The sequence below is a fragment of the Poecilia reticulata genome, chromosome 7 (genome assembly GCF_904066995.2).
Source record: "Poecilia reticulata chromosome 7, P_reticulata-male-v2, whole genome shotgun sequence".
Classification (NCBI taxonomy): Eukaryota; Metazoa; Chordata; class Actinopteri; order Cyprinodontiformes; family Poeciliidae; genus Poecilia; species Poecilia reticulata.
Window position 1 is genome coordinate 1,696,989 of NC_088836.1, and position 15,898 is coordinate 1,712,886.

Genomic DNA, 15,898 nt, shown 5'->3' on the forward strand with positions numbered 1-15,898 from the left:
CAGCGATTAAATAAATGTGTGTGTGTGTGTGTATATATATATATAGCTACCACAGTGTACACAAGAACAAAGAACGGCTCTAAGTGAGGCTTCAGTCCTTAGGACTTAGTAAAGATCCGTCCAGAAGAATCGGATCGTTCGTGAATGTTATATCACTATATTGCAGACTTTGGTCACAGCGTTGTCCTAAGCAACACCTCAGTCAACACCTCCACACAATAATTCAGCGCATGAGTGACAACTTTTTTTCATCGCAGATGCAACATGTGTCTCTATACAGCTAGCTTAGCTAGCATCACTTCCACAGATCTTACCTTTCTTTAAGCTTTCCTTCCAAGTGACGCTAAAAGTTGGACGACGTCCCACCGTCTGTGAAAGCGAAGCGCTGCTGATTTTACATGTCGCCATATATTATGATTTATGCAGCTATTATCGATTAAACAGACATCTTCTCCTGCTCAGAGGAAACCACTGCGCATGTCTGGAGCTCCGCGTGCGAGTAAAGGTGGAGGCGATGGGTGACAACAGACACTAAGTCACGTTATTGCTCGGATTTTACGGCGCCACCTTAAATCCCTGAACTTCACATTTTAACGGAAAAAAAGAGCAACGAGACTTGGATGTAACGAGTAACGCGACAGTTTTGTAGAAATGTAGTGAAGTAAAAAGTACAGATGCTTACTGTAAAATGTAGTGGAGTAAAAGTAGAAAGTCCCCATTATTAAATCTACTTAAGTAAAGTACAGATACACGAAAACTGTACTTAAGTACAGTAACAAAGTACTTGTACTTCGTTACTTCCCACCACTGGTTAATAGTTTGAGTCATGCAGAACTGATTTGACCATTTCCATAGCAACAATCAGAAGCAAGATATTCCCCCAGAACTACAGTGAGCTCATTGTAGCTATGACCTCATCTATGACATAGATCAAAGGACATCTGAGGTTATGAATGCTTGGGTCTCAAAACAGGAGGTTATATTCAAGCATCTCTTTAGCAGTGTGTTAGACAAATATTTTGACAATGGAGAAGATTGCTTTCACATCCATCTTTTTTCCGATTACCTTTGGTGCAGGATATTTGGTCACCAAAGGAGTGAGGAAACTTTGCAACAAGCTGTTTCCTGGGGTGACATTTGACACAAGAAGCTATAGGGATGAGTCCATCGAGTACGATGAATTTGACTCCTATCTTTTCAACCCTTCCCCGGCTGGGGAGTCAGCCTCTGCTCTTATGATAGCAGCACTAGAGGAATGGAGCCATCAAAAAAGGTCTGCCACTTCCCCGGCTGGGGAAGTTGGCAGTGAAAAGGAGACCCTTGATTCCGAAAGCGCCACCAATGCACTTATGATAGCGGCACTGAATCACTGGACCCGTCGAAAGAGGGCTGGGAAAGTTTGCTTAGACCAAACGGTCTCAAGGAATCTCACGAAAGCGGCATTAGAAGACCGGACACCTAAAGAGAGATCTGCCCTCGGGGACGATTTGGCTGATCTTTCGTCAGAGGAAGTTTCCTCTGAAGAGACGTTGACTTGTGCACTGGATCCCTATAATGTACGACATCTTATGATACCGGAATTTGCCCCAAGGAGAACTTACAATCAAAGTGCTAAACAGCCTGAAAGTCACCCTAGAAAGTCTTGCTGTTCTTTGTCTTGAAGGACAGCATGTTGCATCTGCCCCGGCTGGGGCAGTTTGCTCATCAGGCCACAGCACAGAGAAATATCATTCAGGTCGGTCTGATGGAGAAAATGCTGATGAATAGAACAATTTCTCCATTCATCCTAACGTGCATAGATTGAGAAGGGTTGGAGAGATAAGGAGGAAAAAGAGGCGAAAAAGCTGAACCTCTGCTCTAATGAGCGGCAAACTTCCCCGGCTGGGGAAGTTTGCAGTGAAAAGTAGACCATTGAGTCTAAAAAGCTCAACCTCTGCTTTGACAATAGAGGCATTAGAAGATCGGACCCATCAAGAGAGATCTGTCCTATTGAGCAATTTCTCAAATCTCAAAGAAGAAACTTCCCCGGCTGGGAAAGTTTGCCTCTATCGTCTGCTCTGACGATAGAGGCATTAGAAGACCGGACCCATCAAGAGAGATCTGTCCTATTGAGCGATTTCTCAAATCTCAAAGAAACTTCCCCGGCTGGGAACGTTTGCCTCTATCGTCAGAGCAGACGATAGAGGCATTAGAAGACCGGACCCATCAAGAGAGATCTGTCCTATTGAGCGATTTCTGAAATCTCAAAGAAGAAACTTCCCCGGCTGGGAACGTTTGCCTCTATCGTCTGCTCTGACGATAGAGGCATTAGAAGACCGGACCCATCAAGAGAGATCTGTCCTATTGAGCGATTTCTCAAATCTCAAAGAAGAAACTTCCCCGGCTGGGATCGTTTGCCTCTATCGTCTGCTCTGACGATAGAGGCATTAGAAGACCGGACCCATCAAGAGAGATCTGTCCTATTGAGCGATTTCTCAAATCTCAAAGAAGAAACTTCCCCGGCTGGGATCGTTTGCCTCTATCGTCTGCTCTGACGATAGAGGCATTAGAAGACCGGACCCATCAAGAGAGATCTGTCCTATTGAGCGATTTCTGAAATCTCAAAGAAGAAACTTCCCCGGCTGGGAACGTTTGCCTCTATCGTCTGCTCTCACGATAGAGGCATTAGAAAACTGAACCCAACAAGAGAGATCTGTCCTAGGGAACGATTTCTTTAATCTTAAAGAACAAACTTCCCCGGCTGGGGAAGTTTGCGGTGGAAAGGAGACTGTTGAGTCTAAAGCTCAACCTCTGTTCTGACGAAAACGGAATTAGAAGACTGGACCTGAACCTGAAGAGACCACTGTCCAGGTAATGATTTTTCCAATCTTCCCTAGCAACAAACATGGATACAGGGATATAATTATGGATATGGATGGATATGTTAATGAACAGTGAAAAAGTTGCGTAAAGTGTAAGGGAGTTGTAATTACAACTGTCCATCCATTTCATCCATCCATTTTCTTCCTCTTGGTTCAGGTCGTGGAGGTAGCAGCTTACGAAGGGAGGTCCAGACTTCCCTCTCGCCAGCCACTTGTTCCATGTCCTCTGGGGGAATCAGAATGCGTTCCTAGGCCAACAAGGAGACATAGTCCCTCCAGCGTGTCTTGGGTCTTCCCCGGGCTCTCCTCCCGGTGGCACGTGCCTGAAACAGCTCACCGGGGAGGCGTCCAGGAGGTATTCTGACCAGATGCCTGAGCTACCTCAACTGGCTCCTCTTGACGTGAAGGAGCAGTGACTCTACTCTGAGTCCCTCCAAGATGATCGAGCTTCTCACCCTATTTCTAAGGGAGAGCCCAGACACCCTACAGAGAAAACCCATTTCAGCTCTTGGGACGTGGAATGTCAACTCTCTGGTGGGGAAGGAGCCGGAGATGGTGTGTGAGATTGAGAGGTTTTGGCTAGAAATAGTCGGTTCTACCTCGACGCTTGGCTCCGGTTCTGTAACCAGTCTTCTCGAAAAGATTACCCACCCTTCTTGGAGTCCTTGGAGGGGGTTTTAATTTAATAATAATTAAATTATTATTTAATTATAATAATTAAACAATAATCTAATTATTATATTAAATTATATAACAATTAAATTATATAATAAAATTATTATTTAATAATAAGAAATATTATAAACATAATAATAATAATAATAATAATAATAATAATAATAAATATTACTATTTATTATAAATAGTAATATTATTTATAAGAATATAAATAATATGTATATTATTTATATATTGTTATATATAAATAATATATATTTATAACAAACACACTGTTTTTTATAATTAAAAAAACTGATTGTTTTTTAAATCACAATAGTACTATTAGTACTATTGTGATTTTAAAACAATAGCAATATGATATAGTTATATAACAGTTATATTATAACTTTGTCATTATAATTTAATAACATCAATATCAATATTTAAATGTATAATTTAATATTATTATTGCTATTGATTTTTAATAATAATAGTAGTACTAATATCCCCACAAAAAAAATCTGAATATTCAGTCCATTAGTCTCTAATGGATGGATATGTTCATTAACATATCCATCCATATGCATGGCTTGATGTTTATTTTGCGATTAAGTGATCAATGTGGTAGATTAGCTACTGCAGCTATTAGCTCATTAAACACCTGCTGTACTGATGATCAGGGTCGCAATTACATATTATTCAGGTGGATGCGAACACATAAATTGGCACCCATCCCCCCCACAACATATGCTCACTCTACCCCTATAGCAGAGCCTACCTCCAGTAGCCTAGCATCATGACCTGTTTGTTCTGAAGATCCTGCAGCTTCCACTTCGTCACCTTGACTCTCATACTGATAGGAGGAACCACAGAGCTCTGTTAGGTTAAAAGCTCATCTTCTGAAGTTGGGATGTTTTTCCTTCAACAGGTTAAAGAGGAATCACCTCCAACCAGATGTTGGACTTGATTTTATTTCAGTGTCATTTGTGACCGTTAGAGTGGAGCTATAAAAGTTGAAAAAAGTTATCATTTTGGAGAAACTCTCATCAGCATCAATATTTCCACTAAATAAGAGGCAAAAAAGTAGCTTGATAGAGGATAAGCCCCTCAGACTTTGAGCTCAAAGCGAGATGTCCAAACTATCCATCCATCCATTTTCTATACACCCTTGTCCCAAGTAGACAATTTATTTAATTTCAAATAATTATCACGGTAGAAGCCATTTGTTTGTTAAATACTTAATGAAACATATATACCGTGTTTGATGTTTGTTGTAAATGACATATAGTCACAAAGAACGAGATAATTAGTCTAAGTTTGTCGTTTATTGAACGTTCAGAAACTGCAGGGGCTGTGATGCGCCACAGCAGAGGTAAACAAAGATAAAACAACCTGAACAGGTGATCAACTAAAAACATCTCCTACCTTTTTACTCTCCTTCTCTCATTGTCATTTAAGCACACCCGTTGCCCTGACAACCGCCTGCGCAAGCCATAACATTCAGTCGGTTACAATAGGTTTTCAGGCTTAACATTTATTTTGCGATCATTAATAAGCCTCTCTGAACACAGCGGTGGTTGATTAGTTCATTTTAAACTCCTGCTCCGCTCGTTATTTTGGCCTGGAACCGAAACGCACGGATTTGCGCAACACCTGGTAGAAACAATAATTACTGAGATCATTATTTTTGTTGGGTCTTTAATATGAACATCTTGTTGACTTTTTAAAAATTTTGTTGTTGTTCTTTAATAAAGTTACGAACATTTTGATAAGGAGCCAGAGGAGGACGTGCTGGTTTCAGCGTCCTGGCAGCGTTCAGTTTGTCACCTACCGCCGAGATTGACGTATTGCACCGCTGCTCTAGCAAATGCTCAGAAACAACATGAAATGGGGAAAAACCTATTTATTAACTAATTAAGTCGTATTTTAGATCGTTCTTGAAAAACTAATCAGTCACGGCTGATTAGTGGCTGCACCTGCACCCACTGATTTTTTTACAGCAGACAGCCGCTCCCCTCTCTTGCAGGTACTGCGTACCCCCGCTAAATCTTTTAGGGGTACGCAGTACCTGACCGTACCCCCTTACTTTCACCCCTGCTCGCAGGCAGACAGACTTTCATGGTCTGTCCGCTGTGACGGTGCGGCGAGAGGTTGGAGAATGAGTTAGCAGTGGCGGTTAGCCACTCTAACCCAAAACAGCAGGACGCACTTTTGAAGTATTCCACGCTTTTAATTTATTTAACTTCGTCCACATACAGCCAGATCTCCACGGTACTAAGCATTATATTTCCATATATGAAAAAAGTAACGTTAGTTTACCGCTCTACACCTCATCATCACTTATGTTCTCTTCTACAACAAAATGGAAGACTAGTTCCTCTTCTGTACAATAGTGCAACAACAAAGGAAATAGGCGCCCCCTTGAGGCGATACCTACTCATCTCCAGGAACCAAACAGCATAATGACTGTTACACAGCCTGTGACAGACCATCAGTGGTGGAGAAAGTACTCAAAAAATGTACTCAAGTAAAAGTCAAAGTACCACATTAACATTTTACTTAAGTAAAAGTAAAAAAGTACTGGCTTTTAAAAATACTTAAGTATTAAAAGTAAAAGTACTCGCTGAATGCATCACTTAATCGCTAATATCATTAAGTGTGCCGATCGTATTTAATTTTAATACATCAGAAATGTGCCATTTTAATGAACACTACCACAGATTAAACATGTTCTTATTGTGTTTATTCTCTGTAACAGTTTAGACTTAGATATGTGATTCTATGAATCATAATTTCAGGGATGGAAACATTTTGTCTCCTGTCCTAACATAGCATGAACTTCATTAGTCACATTTATTTAGAAAGAAATCTAACTGAAAGGGGATGTAAAGAAGGTGTGGGCGGGGTGGAGGATATGCAACCAAGGAGCCATGTAGCAGAGTTGTAGTCAAGACCACCGAACCCAAGACCAGCGCCCTGCGCTAAATGACACAATAACATTAAGTTTTACCTATCAAAATTGGTTTTCAGATTGATCTGAAAGATCCACATTCCCATAAAAACACCTAGATATTAAATACGTAAGAGCTGAAATGAATTTAGCCAGTATCAATTAAAACTCACTTCATTCTGTTTTGCTTTCATCGCTGTGCTACAATCCGAAGAGGTCTCCTGCCATCCCTAGAAAAATAACGCCCTGGGCGGTTGCCCATATTGCCCATGTCAGAAACCACAACTGAAACATCGCAATTAACGGTAAATAACGTTCAACTATGAACACTGTCCAATGGCGCAACATGTAACCAAGCAGAAAGAGCACCGTGACTGTTTTCATCCTCCCACTGCGATGTTTGCCACCATGACAGGAGACGAAATCAATCAATGAGCAATGAGCATGCTCTGCATTCATACATTCAACTTTTACTTATTCAGCGATTAAATAAATGTGTGTGTGTGTGTGTATATATATATATAGCTACCGCAGTGTACACAAGAACAAAGAACGGCTCTAAGTGAGGCTTCAGTCCTTAGGACTTAGTAAAGATCCGTCCAGAAGAATCGGATCGTTCGTGAATGTTATATCACTATATTGCAGACTTTGGTCACAGCGTTGTCCTAAGCAACACCTCAGTCAACACCTCCACACAATAATTCAGTGCATGAGTGACAACTTTTTTTCATCGCAGATGCAACATGTGTCTCTATACAGCTAGCTTAGCTAGCATCACTTCCACATAGCTTACCTTTCTTTAAGCTTTCCTTCCAAGTGACGCTAAAAGTTGGACGACGTCCCACCGTCTGTGAAAGCGAAGCGCTGCTGATTTTACATGTCGCCATATATTATGATTTATGCAGCTATTATCGATTAAACAGACATCTTCTCCCGCTCAGAGGAAACCACTGCGCATGTCTGGAGCTCCGCGTGCGAGTAAAGGTGGAGGCGATGGGTGACAACAGACACTAAGTCACGTTATTGCTCGGATTTTACGGCGCCACCTTAAATCCCTGAACTTCACATTTTAACGGAAAAAAAGAGCAACGAGACTTGGATGTAACGAGTAACGCGACAGTTTTGTAGAAATGTAGTGAAGTAAAAAGTACAGATGCTTACTGTAAAATGTAGTGGAGTAAAAGTAGAAAGTCCCCATTATTAAATCTACTTAAGTAAAGTACAGATACACGAAAACTGTACTTAAGTACAGTAACGAAGTACTTGTACTTCGTAACGAAGTAACGAAGTACAAGTACTTCGTTACTTCCCACCACTGGTCCAGACAGACAATAACCCCCTCAAGTACATCATGAGCTCTGCAAAGTTGGATGCCACAGGCCAACGGTGGGTCTCCCGTTTGGCTGCTTTTGACTTTGATGTCCAGTACCGGAGAGGACAAAGCAATGCGAACGCCAATGCTCTCTCCCGTATGTCCAATCAGGAGGTCACAGAGACTCTGCACTCATGCCCTCTGCGAGTGAGCAACAAAAAGCCCGAACAGGGTCCAGATCAGTCCATACAAGATCCAGACAACTCCTCAAAGCAGAACACAGTGGTCTCAGCCAAATTGGACTCAGAATCACCAGGATCTAGTGAGCCATACAGAGACATGGGTATGGAGTCACTTCCCGCCATGACAAAGCAAGAGATCCGCGCAGGACAAAAAGAGGATCCTGTTATTGGCCCTGTCTGGCACTACAAAAGTCGGAATGTGAAACCCAGTCGCAGTGAGAAGGTCAGTGGTGGCCGACAGGTCTGTCTTCTCCTGAAAGAGTGGAAGAGGCTAGTGATCACAGATGGCATCATGTACCGTTGCAGCTGTGATCATCAAAGAGGAGTGGTGGAACAGCTGGTGCTACCAGAGAAGCTGCATGAGGGAGCTTTGAAGGCTCTTCACAAGGACTCCGGACACCTGGGTTTTGAGAGAACAGTTCAGCTGTTAAGAGAGAGATTTCATTGGCCTCAAATGTTCCAAGAGATTGAGAACTGGTGTGAGCAGTGTGAGAGATGCTGCCTCAGGAAAACTGTAACTTCGGGAGTCAAGGCCCCATTGGTCAGTGTTCACAGTAATGCCCCCATGGAACTAGTGTGCGTAGACTTTTTAACTTTGGAGAAGTCAAAGGGTGGAATGGAGAATGTCCTTGTGGTCACAGATCATTTCTCACGCTATGCACAGGCATATCCCACTAAAGATCAAAAGGCCAACACTGTAGTGTAACCCACGTGACCGCCATGACACACCCACCTTCCCTTTAAGCTCTGGGATCCTCATGTGTATTTCCGGGTTTCCACTATGCTGCTGCTCACTGTTGGTCGTGGCGTCGATTGTTCATAAAACAATCAAGTTTCTCCAAATCAACACATCTCTAAACAATTTCATCCCTAAAACTCGAGGATCTGCGGTGAGTTGTTAAATACCATCTGAACTTGACGTTGTATCTGCAATACTAGCGCTGCTAATGCAGCCGCTGCAATACTCACCAGGTTGGGATTCGTTGACGCCTCGTTTACCTTCTGATGAGAACAAGTCAACATAGGATCCACCTCCTCAGACAATCCGTTACTCGACGGTGAGTAAATATCATTCATATATATAGTTATATATTTATAATTCACATAAGCTGGAAATTAAATCTGAAACTCACTTTTTTTTTGTTTTGATTTTTAGACTTTTCTAAGAAACTGAAGCACTACGAGAGATTTTCATTGTTTGTGTAGTGGTAAAAATGACTGCAGTCAGTTTATCATTTAACACTTAAGTCAAGATAATATTGTATATTTGGGACAAAACAAGATGTAAGTACTAGCTGGCATTTGGGTGGATGTAGGCAGAGAAAATACTTTGGCTACATTACCTCTTTTTAAAGTCAGGTATACATCCTAGAAAGAGAGATTTGTGAACCTTACAGCACAAAAAATCCACATCCTGATTTTATTGTTGTTCTTTTCTAGTGAAAAATCTGGGATGATACCTGGGAACCTGCAAGTAAATCCTCTCATGTTGCTGTCCCCCTAGTGCCACTTCCTTCAGACAGCGAACAAGTCCTTCCATGATGTTGACCATGACTTTTTCTTTTTTGTATTACAAAGTATTAATTTCTTTTTTTACTGCAGTTTGACCATTTTACGATGTTTTCTGTGTAATATTGTTTTCGGCCTTCACTGAAATGAATGTTATGGTTGTAATATAGTAGTTATATAAGCTTACAGTATGTTGGGCTGTTTACTGACACATTTTTGTCAAGTTCTGTAAAAGACTAAGTGAGGCTGATTGAGTCACTGCATCAGTCAGGTATTGTGCCTGTATTAAGTCTTGAAATTTAGAACAGAACATTTCTGCTCAGTAAATATGACCTAAAGTCTTAAAAACTTTAAACATGGTATTGTACACATTTCTTTTTGAGTGTTTTTAATGTTGATGTGGATGTACAAAGTAAAGTCTATAATAATACATAACAAAATAAGCACAACTTGATTTTAATATAACTAATTGGAAGTGTTTTTTATCTCGAAAAGCTATAATTTTAATATGATCTTTTTTGTGTCATGGATTTTGTCAGTCAAGACTGTATTTGCAAAATGCTATAATAAAATTGCTTTCAAATGCAGTACATTTATTTTTAAACACAGCAACTTTAAGTGAAGTTATTGATGAAGAGCATGATAAAAATACATTGTAATGTCCAGATCAACTGACTATTAGAACAACACATTTTAATAAACCTATGTCACAAATTCCATACACAATTTTGAAAAACACACAAACAAAAATATAAATGTGCAAAAATATAAATGTGAGAGAGAGAGAGAGAGAGAGAGAGAGAGAGAGAGATCTATATACATAGATCATTGAAGAAACATGATTATATATATAGAAAGTCATGTTTCAGACTTCATATATATATATATATATATATATATATATATATATATATATATATATATATATATATATATATATATATATATAGGTCATGTTTCAGACTTCATTTTCCATAATGTATTGTCAGAAACCACACAAAATATTTTTAGAAGCATCCCAGCTCCGCATAGTTGGTTCTAGAAATTCTTGTACGGCTGATCGGCGGGAATCTGAAATGGAACGCAGCCATCCTACGGCAGACTGATTAAGAGAAGAAAGGAACACTATCAGCACGTTGTGGGAGGTGGAGGGTAATAAGGTTTTCAATAAGATGACAACCGTATTTGTCTGTTGCCAAATAAGATTAAGGTCAACGATGCATTCAGAAATGTTACTTCAAAATGTAGTGAAACTGTTCGTTTGATACAGAAAGAGTCAGAATGGGATTCATAAAGACTTTTTGCCTGACAAGCTGGTCGTCATAGTAGGCTGGTCAAGTTTGCCCTGTGTGTTGTCTTTAAGGCATGACGCAAGGTTAAACTGTGTAACAGATTCGTTTCCTACACACTTGTAGAAGTGTGTGAAGCTATTTGTTATGCGTTTTAACAGTGTGATCAGTATTTACACATAAAAAAAGTTTTATGGAGAGAAGTATTTTGCATAGCATGTTTACCTGTCTAAGGTTATTTAAGTTAAATTTGCAGCTTATTTTGTGTATGAAAGGAAACCCAGATTGAAGTCCTTCAACATTACAGTTTAGTAAATTAATATTGAATCATTTTGAGTCTACTGTAATTTAAACTACATTAGTAATCTAAATTATGTTTAATTGACATAGTGATCTTCTCCTAGAGAAACACTATGTTAAACTGTATAAAAAACAATCTAGGGTTAGATTGGGGTTAGGGTTAACCCTAACTCCATCACTAATCTCAAATTGAGTGGTAGAGATTGCTTAATCTTCAAATGCTTTATGAAAGTACTGGTTTAAAGATGCATTTTTATCTAGCATTGAGCTCTGTACCCCAACTCTAAATCTGCTCAGGTGGGAAAAGAATGATCTGCCTGATGGCGTCTCAGGCCTCTGTGGTTTATTTCATAATTTCATAAGCCTGCAGAGAAAAGGCCTAAAGAGAATTTAAGTTAAAATTGTGTCCATCTAATTATTGTAGGTGAAATAGAGGTCTACACCTTTTGTTTTGTAAATGCATCCAAATACCAAGTTAATGTTGTACATTTCATTAAGATTATTTCACTAAGTTGGAACCCTCTGTTTTAAAAAAGACGTTATGTCCAAATCTGAAGTATTTAAACTAAATGACACCGACAGCAAGTTTTTCTACCAAACCTTGGTTGGCTTCTTTTTTCACCTGTCAACTGTTGAACATAGACATGTTTAAATAACGCCAGGTCTATGTAGGCAATTATAACTAATTTTCATATGTCCTTAAAGAGTATCTAAAAGCTGAACAATTTATTTCTCCTGACAATTTCTTGAAACCACTTCTTGTTCGTCCAACATTTTAATATGCTTCATTACTGACTTGTCATCAGCTGATGGATACAGAACATGTCCTGAAGAATCCACTAAATTAGATGCTGTTTTGTTTATAAAATCATGCCTTTATGATTTTTGTATAAATTCATGTCATTAAACAAAATCATAGCATTAAAAGATCACTTTGACAAGTACTGAAATTTTATTTAACATTTCTTTTTAATAAAGACATTGGCAGACAAACTGAACCACATTCAACTGACCAAGGATAAGAAATTGTTTCACCAGTTCACACTTTGTGCATTCTTTGGATAAAGAAACAAGTCAGAGATGCACATATTAATAAAAAATAAAAAGTAGAAGATCCAAAAAGATGTCTTGGTTATGTTAGTTACTACAGAATCACTGAGACTGCTTAACATAGTACTGTAGCCATTTAACTGCTTAACATAAGCACAAGTGTTATTATTCCACTTGAAGTAAAAATAGTAACAAACTATTAAATTAACTACAATTTCTCTTATTATTACCTAGAAAATACACTAGATGTGCAGAAACATAAGTGAAAAAGAAACACACTCAATGACATTCATGAGGAAGTCATTACAGCTCTAGTAAACCCTTTTAGAAAGTACAAAGGCACAAACAAATTAACCATTTAGAAAAAGAAACATTGCCTATTTGGAAACATGAAAGCACAAGAACAAATTGTAAGGTGTCTCTTTGTGACTTATGAGCAAACTATATATATATGACTTATCAGTCACTACTGAAGTCGTCGTCAAAGGTAACGCTCTCTTCTCCTGACAAAAGTCTGTAGATCAGGGTGTCCAAAGTCGGTCCTAGTGGCCCAGCATGTTTTATTCTCTCACTGCTGGAAGTAACAACCTCATCAGCTTGTCAATGTTCTTAGCCCTTCTAACGAGCCATCATTTGATGCAGGTGTGTTAAACCAGGGAGAGAACTAAAACATGCAGGATGCCGGCCCCCCAGGACCCACTTTGGGCTCCCCTGCTGTAGATAATACTCTGTTGCCTGCAGCTTCATCTGCTGGTGCTGCAGCTCTCTGAGGATGATGCTCTGGATACTTCTTGGATCTTCATCAGTTAGGCCACAGGACAAACCTTTAAAGTTGAACATAATTAAAAATATTAAAAATGTAGATGCTTTAACTTTTGGTATGTTTATGCATTACTTAAAAACCTACTTTTAAATTTCCCTCCCGATAACAGGTGGGAACTCCTTTAGAGTGTCTTCATAGGATGACAGAGATTTCCAATGATGGTCCATCAACAAGGATCCTCTTTTCCTCTTCCAGTCTCTTGACTATCATGATGTCATCGATTGCCCTTGTTTTTGTGTGAAGACTGACAGAGTCTGAAATGCAGTTATGAAAAGGACAAATCAACTCAGTAAAAGTTTAAATTTGTAAGTTCAGGTCAACACCTGGAGTATCTAGTCACATTATCTGTCAGGTATGATGACAGTATAAAACATATTAGTGTATGTTTATTTACCACTCTGTGATTGCTGCCATGGCAATGTTGTGTCACCGGACAGGATCTCTTCCAAAGACAGAACTTCTGTGTCTGTATCAGTCTTCAAGTGACCAACATCTTCTAAAGCCAATGCTAAGATGTTTTCTCCTTTCTGATCTTGCGATGAGCCTTGGCACAAGCTTTGTGTCCATCTGTATCTGCACAAACATGCACAAACAATATCAACTGTGTCAAAGATGTTTATGCAGTAAGTACCACCAAGGTTATTCAATGCCTGGTCAGTGTTCCTTACTTACATTCATGGGCTTTGCCATGGAAAATCGAGAGAAATGGCTTCATTATAAGCAGGTGTTGGAGCTCAGAACAGCTTTTTGTTAGTTTTCAAGTTATGTCCAGTACTTGCATGTTACATCCATGGAAAAAAAGTGATTGTCTGTTGGTGTTGGCCAGCCTTTGTTGAAAAGAACAAGGCTTATGCAAATATCTCATACCCTATCTCTAAGAGCGTATACAAGAGTGTATACAGTCCACAAATTTTCCTACGTTTTCATCCTTGGCTATGAAAAGGTCCTGAAATATAGCCTGTTCCTCCAAGCTGAAAAACAAGCAATAAAATACACTTCATGAGGTGTTAAAGTCCAAAGGTAACATATACAAATAATTGTTATATTGTACACATTTTACAATACCTTGCTGCATTCTTTAAATGGTAATACTTGCAATTTCCATCCACTGAAACCGAAAGCACATCTGGGGTACAAACTTGACACTTGAAGGGATCCTTCCTTAACATTTTAACTTAAGCTTTCTCTTCTTGTCGGCCACCATGACGTAAGGAGATGGGATGGTCAGCAGGTGACATGAATGCAGATGTGGCTGATCTATGGGGGGGGGGAGACAGATGACGAGTTGGAGAAGAGGCAGCTGGAGAGATGCTTCTAGGTCTTTTCTTCTTCTGAAAAGACTGAGAGGATGGAACAACAGGAGGAGAAACAGGAACCAGATCAAGCAGCACTATCACAGTATCTTCCTGGTTCTCTGGTATCATCATTGGATGCTCCTCAGTAAGCATCCCAGGCTGCTCCTGACCGATGGTCTCTGTCTGTTCAAAGATCAGGTTCTCAGCTCTTTACTCCTCTTCATCTGGCTTGCAACAGCAATAAATAACATAGGCAGGAAGAAAGAAATGTGCCTGTACTGATGCAAGTTCATTTTTAATTCAAGTAAATGACCTAGCTGCAATCAGTGTATTCAGACAGGGTTCATAAACAAAACTTTAAAGATCATCACAGCCTGATGTTTTTAGCAACCCTCCAATTTTACAAAGTGGCCACAACAAGCATGACTATAAACATTATTATGTGACTTTATCATGGCTAATTAAACGTATTAAGCACAGGTACAATGTACAGGTACAATTACTAATTTAGCTAGCGTCCTCCGTATATTTTCCGGCAAAAAATGTTACAAACGTGTCTTCAACCATTCGCATCACAGTCCTACTGCCATTACGTCCTAAAGCTACCATCAGTAACTTTATAACGTAACACTTTGGAGTTATTTTTGGTTTTAGAGTACAAATACATTCTGACAGATGCAGATTTTTACTCACCGGAGTGTAAGTGTCGCATATGATGACGTCAGCTTCTTCTTCTTCTTGGGTTTTTGTGGGATCCGTCCTTTTTTTATTATTTCAATCAAAGATATTAAAACGTTTACAGAACAGTTTGTCATGCAATCACGAAAGAAAATACATTTTAATTTTTCTTAATTTTTTTGGAGTAAATCATTGGTATCATACTCAAAAATAGTTGCTAAATAAAAAAATAATTAAAAAACCGCTTTTAAATCAAGCTAATAATCACAACAAAAACCCTCCGGTTTTATATTTTACTGAGTTATTTTTAAACATCGAATTAAAGTCTTATGACCATGTATTTGTAGTAAATATTCTTAATATCCTGTTCTAACTAGCACATAAATTGTAAATAAAGTTTTTTTTAAAAAGCTAAAAAATAAAAATAAAAAAAAAAGGTTTTATCGGCGAAGAGTTGCTGTTATCACCGATAGAATGGTTGATAAAAACCTGCTAGCAGGCAGAGCAGGGACCAACTGAGGCCATTCAATGGGGCTGATAATCACTGATAATCGCCATTATGTGGGATGATAACATCCGAAGCGGGTGGATTCAATGTAGTTTCATGAAAAAAATGCACCTATGCAGCCGATCCAGCCTGCCTGGGATCCAGCCATGCATGCCGGCTTAATTGGCTGAGAGAAAGATTATTTAAAACCCATGTAGTTTTATTTTGTAATCAGGTTGCTGCGTGTTGCAGACTTTCTGCTCAGGTCCCTCTTGAAAATGAGATCTGGATCTCAACGGGGTTCACTCGGTTAAATAAAGTAAAAAAAAAAAAGGCATACTTTATTAGCCTAAAATTTACACTGAGATATAATTTAAAACAGTGAAATTAATAATTTAAAGTAGTGTTAAGTGAATTTAAAAATATATATATATTTTGAGCA

At 39.0% G+C, this 15,898-nt stretch overlaps 2 long non-coding RNA genes across 3 annotated transcripts; one reads left to right on the forward strand and one right to left on the reverse strand.

Moving 5' to 3' along the window:
* The first annotated feature begins 8,262 nt into the window (after positions 1-8,262).
* LOC145552145 (uncharacterized) lies at positions 8,263-10,121 on the forward strand. Its single transcript, XR_014088089.1, has 2 exons — positions 8,263-9,083; positions 9,182-10,121. It is a non-coding gene; the product is annotated as an uncharacterized LOC145552145 (long non-coding RNA).
* Positions 10,122-12,052: 1,931 nt separating this feature from the next.
* Positions 12,053-15,077, reverse strand: LOC145552146 (uncharacterized). Of its 2 annotated transcripts, XR_014088091.1 has the most exons (6): positions 14,985-15,077; positions 14,062-14,336; positions 13,669-13,967; positions 13,391-13,569; positions 13,081-13,250; positions 12,053-12,997 (listed from the first exon to the last, which is right to left on the reverse strand). It is a non-coding gene; the product is annotated as an uncharacterized LOC145552146 (long non-coding RNA). The 2 variants fall into 2 exon arrangements; XR_014088090.1 differs by having other exon boundaries at positions 14,062-15,055.
* Between the last annotated feature and the right edge of the window lie 821 nt (positions 15,078-15,898).